A 6,131-nucleotide genomic window follows, 5' to 3' on the forward strand; every position below is an offset into this window, starting at 1 on the left:
TTATGTGTATAATGACAATCTCCATGTCTGTTTTCTTTCTTGTTGTTTCAGACTATGATCTCACTTCAGAGAGTATGTTCCCAAGCTTTCACTATTCATATATATTGATTTATGTTTTCAAAAAAAAATGCTCATGTAACCTCGATTTAGGTGTGATGAAGGTCGAAGGTCTCTTCAAGAGTGCGTCTCCTAAGAATTGAACTTTCGATCTAGGGGTTCAAACAACTATTTTTACCATGGGACCGACGTCTGTTGAATTTGATTTTTATTTTATAACTTACATAGATTTTTTAAATGATATTAATTCATATTATGTAACCACTAACTTAGATAGTACTGTACTAAACATATGTACATGATTGGCATGTAGTGGAAATTAAATGAGTTTTATGTCATTAAGTTAAGTGATTCATTATCAAGTAAGAGAGTTTAAGAGTATTATTATAACCATGACTTTGTGTGCCCATGTATCCTATTTTATTTCCTTGATGAATAAATTAATTATTTGTTTAATTTTTTTTAAAACTGTAAACTTTCTGTCTTAAAGATTTATATTCAAATTAAACCGTTGTAGTGCTAGAGCTTTTTCACTAAATTAATTTTGTGTCCTTATTAGCAACCTTGAATAGGTATTCCATCATAAATGATCTTAATCTGATAACTTCTTTATATCCTAAATGATATGAATTCATACTATGTAACTTAATTTAATTTAATGCCATTAAGTTGATTGGTGTCTTATTAAGGAAGAGAATTCACCATGACTTTTATTATCATGAATGAGTGTGACATATTGGCTTTTAGTATGGGCTAAAATGTAACTCATGAAATGGAAGTTTTTGCTGAATGACTCCTAATAAAGACTAATAACATTAAACCTTGTAAAATTTTTTTAAAAGTCTAATAACATTAAACCTTGTAATTGAATCTTAAAGATAGTTTACTTTCTAACTGACTCTGAAAGACACTTCAACGCAGATTTAACTGTTACAACTTTACCTTAGCTACTGCAGCCAATGCATAAAAATAAACATCCCTCATTCATGAGTGCCATCATTGTAAAGAAGAAAAACATATCTCAAACCATTCAAATACTTTGCAAAGTGGTTCTACATCAAAGACAAAAGGGAAAGGAAGTCCACTTTAAGCTAGAGAAGTAAAGCTACCCAACCACAACCACTTTTTGATGAGCAAGCTGAGAAGCCACACTCTTTCTAATTTGCAATCTTCACAGCTCAAAGCAGCCACAGCATGCGAGGGACTGAGCAACAGACTCACCAAGAAAAAAGGTGCACTCTTGAAAGCATTGGTTTTCTACATCTGAAGGTATCTGCAACATGCATGAAAATTAATTAATTAGTTACAAAATGAAAATCATTGGTTATCAATCAATGCAAGAGAAAAACTCATGAAAGAAACGAAAAAGTCGATTTTTTTAAAGCATGAACTTGAACAAAAATTGATTAGATTTCCAAACCCCAGAGAGAAGAACTGAAACACAAAATAATCCTATGAAAATCCAAATAAAACAGGTTCAATCAAAGTCAGTTACCTGAAGATCGCCCTCGAGCTCATCAAGCCTCGTTGATTCATCACAGGCACACCGCCTCACAAATACAACGACGGAGAAGATTGCGAGGTGACAAATATGTAATCGAGCCATTCACCAGAGGTGAGAGAAGTCATCACATTAGAGGAGCTGAGAATCAACTCGCTGCAATGAAACTTGATTCAGAAACTCATCCTCGCAAGCATTAGCTTCAGCTTCTTCATCCCATTGTCGCTCCAAGTCCTCACCTTTGTAGCAATGTAAGAAGAACACACCATCGAATCGAAAAGGTTCCATTCCTGCAACAACATAAGCATCGGTTCTTCCTTATTCACAATTCGTGACTGATTGGGTGCACGAATTTCTTCCTTATGTTCAATGATCTATTGAACTACACTTTTACCCTTAAGTCTGCAAAAACTTCTCTTTTATATATATTATAGATATAGATAGATTATAGATAGATTATAGATAGATAGATAGATTATAGATAGATTATAGATATTCTTTTATTTTTTGAAACATATCTTTAATATATCCATTCATCTTCTAACTGCAATATATTTCTTGAAGACACTTTATTTTGGAAGTTTATGTTTCTTTATCAGGTGGAATTCTATAACTGATATTAATCTATAATATGTAACCACTAATTTATGTCATTATAAGCATCAATGTGTGTGCGGACTATATTCAACAACCAATTAAAACTTTCATTCTTTTTTTTTTTTGAGAAGCAACTGAATATTTATATAGATAATGAAGAATAAAAGTCATGAGAACAATCCTCTCATGTGGACAAAAAGTCTCAAACTGCTAGAAAGATGTGGTAAAAGAACGGCCAAGGAGAAAGCCTCATCAAAACTATGTGCTTTCACTTATTTTGCCTACTTTGCTATTTTTCAATAATAGATTATTGACCATTTGTATTCTCTGTGGATTGTGTTCCGAACTCAACATAATATATTTTTCAATGATTCCTTCTTTAAACTAATGAATCCACTCACGAATACTATTGTTTCAATTAATTTTCAAAGTTAATGGAAAATATCTCCAAATCAGTTACCTATTCAGTGGTGCAAGATCTTAGTCATGGAAGCTCGAAGGAACCACGCTTCTCTTTAACCCAAAAGGGAAAGACACAAATCAGCATCCTACAAAATTAAGCACAAAAATTAGACATATGGTAAACTAATCTGAAATGGAAACAAAAAAAGAAAGAAAAAAAAGCATAGATGCATTGACTCATCCATCAGATTTTCACTCAGTTATAGGATGAGTTTGAGCATTGAATTATCAAATAAATTAAAATTGTAGACATTATCCACCATTGAAATCATGTGAAAAGGGTAAACTTTTAAAAAAATCTTACTTAAATAACAAATAACCAAATAAAAGAGATGCTAACTAACCTTGTGAGTAAAACCAAGCCATACATAGGCACTCATTTAGACCTCTGGAAGGAAAGGAGGGTACATTCAAGAATTCACTCAACTTGGCTGTAGAGGCTGTGCTTGAACCAAATCTGCAGTTCATAAAAAAAGAGTGAAACCTCAATCCCCAAACAACATGCCTCCACTAATAACTTACCAATTTAACCAAAAGGCATATCAGAAATAAACAAATGTAGCTATAAACACAATTAAGGAATATTATAAAAATGAAGTATTGATGTTTGCTTCTAAAGAATAAGATCCATGAAAAAGAAAAATTATAAGGATTCAATACTGAGAGAAATGAAAAAGAAACTGAAGAGTTGTAAATCCGTGAGCGCAAATAAATTTTATTAGTGCATCTTAAGAAACTATGAACAGGTACATGTCATGTGACAGATCTCTGCATAGAAAACAAAAGAATAGGTACATAAAACTACTACTGATAATGTATTTATAACAATAACAATGTACACTAAGGCATATGGACGATTTAGGAATGAAGGGAATTAGTAAGCATACTCTTTTTTGAAACCAAAACTTCACTTGCAAAGGCTCTAATCCAGCACATATTACAACTCTTTTCAATGCTTTTCATCTGGGTATGGACAATGCTTGAAACAACTGATAAAAAGAAGTTCAAGAAATGCCAAATTAAATTAAAAAAACTTAGCAAGCAAACATATTAAGTTGAGAAGAATTAGTAGTAGCTTAAAAATTTGAGCAACCAAACAGTGATCTGGAAGCTTTTCTCTTACATATTAAAAAGTCCCGTGTGTGATTATCAATTGGACCCAAAATAAGAACCATTAAGTGATCTCAAAGGGAAAAACAATTGGAGATTAGTTGGAGATTTCTTCTTATAATAAAGAAATGATTTCAATATATACAACAACAGTGCCAGACTTAATCTGCTAAAAATTACATACATGTACTACAACCATGATAATGCTGCTAAAAATATAATCAACCTGGCAAAAACTCTTGCTCCCTTGTTGTTTCCTTTCATTCTGAATACATGTTTGAATTACTTCTATTTCCTTAGCCTTCAAAAGTGAAGTGCTGCTATAATGAAAGGGATCCTCAACAATCCTATCCATTGTGTTCATCATTTGTAGCAGAGTGGTTCAACATAACTGCAAAAAGAAAGTCATCTTTGTCAATTTCCCTGAATCCCATGTAGTATGAGGGAATTAAAAGATTGGGTATCATAAGCCCACAAAATAGAGGAACTTAAAAGATAGAAGGTTGAAAAGCATGAAAACATGATACAGTTTATAGTCTTTATATATCCTTATACACTTTACAGCTTTGTGAAGTTGAATATACCTGGAGACCAAAAAATTAATCTGAGCTATGGCAGCCATCATGGATAATAAAACAAATCCAACTGATTACCCCATCAAGCGATAATTACATTAAGGGGAGAAATAAAAAACGAAACCCAAAAAAATCAAACCAAGAATCTGTAAAACAGAAAATTCGAGAAGAAACCCTTACCACAGATTAGTGAAGCAGCAAATCTGCCAAGAAGGAAATTGATTCAAATCAAATTCAGTCTATATAAAAAGAGGATCCAATCCTGCCCCCAGAAACTATCAGACACCAAACAATCAAACAAAACCTGTTCAAGCATATATGTTGGGCGAAATCAGTGCAGCGTAGAGCCGGAATTAAAGCAGAAACGGCGAAATCGGGAATAACCTGGTCACTCCGCTGTCGGAAGAGATCCCTTGGATCCATCTCCTTCACGCTGCTGAGTGCTAAACGGCTGCGAAGGTGTCTCCTTTGACAACCGATCGAGCTCTCTATCTGAGAAGGAGGTGGAAAACGGAGGCCATAAAGGGAAAAATGGGCGACGCAATTAAAAGAGGTGGAAGCATGAACTTGAACAAAACTCCTTGATGGGATAAGACGGAGAGTTGAATGAGGTGAGATTGTCAAACTCCTTTCCTTTCTTTTCCCCTCCATGGCAAGCCCCTTCTCACCACCAAACCTGCCACTATCACTTGTTCTGTTCCTCACTTAAACAACCAATAATCAAACCCCAATGTTCAAGAACCACCAAACCCTCATTACTCCACTTTCTCTCCATCAGTCACTGCAATACGAAATCAGCAATCAAAATGCAGAAATAAGGCATATAACTAAGGGTTTATACCAATGTCGAAGAAGATAACGCTTCCAAAGGTCGTCACTCATCACCGCCTGAAATGGAAAGAACAAATGGCATAGAACTGTGAAATGGAAAGAAGGAAGAAGTTAAATAGTAAATTGCAGAGGTGCAGCCATGGCCACTGCAGCTTCTCTTTTGTACTACACATTGAATAGGAAATTGCAGAGGAGTGGAAAACCACCACTGCTACCTTATTTATATATCAATGGCAATAACAAATTGAAACGACATGAGGAAAGATGGAATAATTACCTGTGAAAGCATGAGCTTGAGCGAAAATTGATTAGATTTCCAAACCCCATATAGAAGAACTGAAACACAATAATCCTATGAAAATCCAGATAAAACAGGTTCAATCGAAGTCAGTAGTTACCTGAAGATGGATTTGGTCGAAGGACAGGGAGGGTGGTTTGGCTGAAAAAGAGGAAGCAGTGTAGCGGTTGCTCGGCTGAAGAAGAAGGAACGGTGTCGCGAGTTTGAGTTTGATGGAGGTGGAAGGTGGGTTTGGCGGCGGATTCAGTGGGACTGGGTGGGTGGTGGAAGCGAGATTTGGTGGCGTAAGATTGGACTGAAACAGTTCTTACTTGATTGAGGAATGAGGATTGGGTGGTTGAAGAAAACTTTAAAGGGAGAAACGAAAACGCACGACGCCTTTAGAAATTCAGAAGACGTGGAAACGAAAACGGCAAACAGTGTGATAACTTCCAGCGAAATTCTCAAGGCAAACAGATGGCCAAGATTGAAGTTGATGGACGGCCAAGATTAAATCCCCAACTAATTATATTGAGATTTACCAAATTGCCCATACATAAATTATCATTCACGTTCAATCATTTATTGAATTACACAATTACCCTCCAAACTGCAAAAACTTTTCCTTTATATAGTTTATAGATAGATAGATAGATACTTAAATGAAATGTATTTCTAAGGATATTATTCTTAAATAAAGTAATTTCAGCCTTATATTTGT

At 34.6% G+C, this 6,131-nt stretch overlaps 1 long non-coding RNA gene across 13 annotated transcripts; it reads right to left on the minus strand.

Annotated features, from left to right (window-relative positions):
- Positions 1 to 1,021: 1,021 nt before the first annotated feature.
- LOC130713132 (uncharacterized) lies at positions 1,022 to 5,842 on the minus strand. 13 transcript variants are annotated; one of them, XR_009010912.1, is made up of 9 exons: positions 5,532 to 5,842; positions 5,411 to 5,469; positions 4,483 to 5,219; positions 3,954 to 4,118; positions 3,505 to 3,606; positions 2,962 to 3,074; positions 2,616 to 2,703; positions 1,553 to 1,848; positions 1,022 to 1,330 (listed from the first exon to the last, which is right to left on the minus strand). It is a non-coding gene; the product is annotated as an uncharacterized LOC130713132 (long non-coding RNA). The 13 variants fall into 13 exon arrangements; XR_009010909.1 differs by having other exon boundaries at positions 5,411 to 5,485; XR_009010908.1 differs by having other exon boundaries at positions 4,483 to 5,190; positions 5,532 to 5,841.
- Positions 5,843 to 6,131: the final 289 nt, after the last annotated feature.

This window comes from Lotus japonicus, chromosome 1, assembly GCF_012489685.1.
Source record: "Lotus japonicus ecotype B-129 chromosome 1, LjGifu_v1.2".
Taxonomy (NCBI): Eukaryota; Viridiplantae; Streptophyta; class Magnoliopsida; order Fabales; family Fabaceae; genus Lotus; species Lotus japonicus.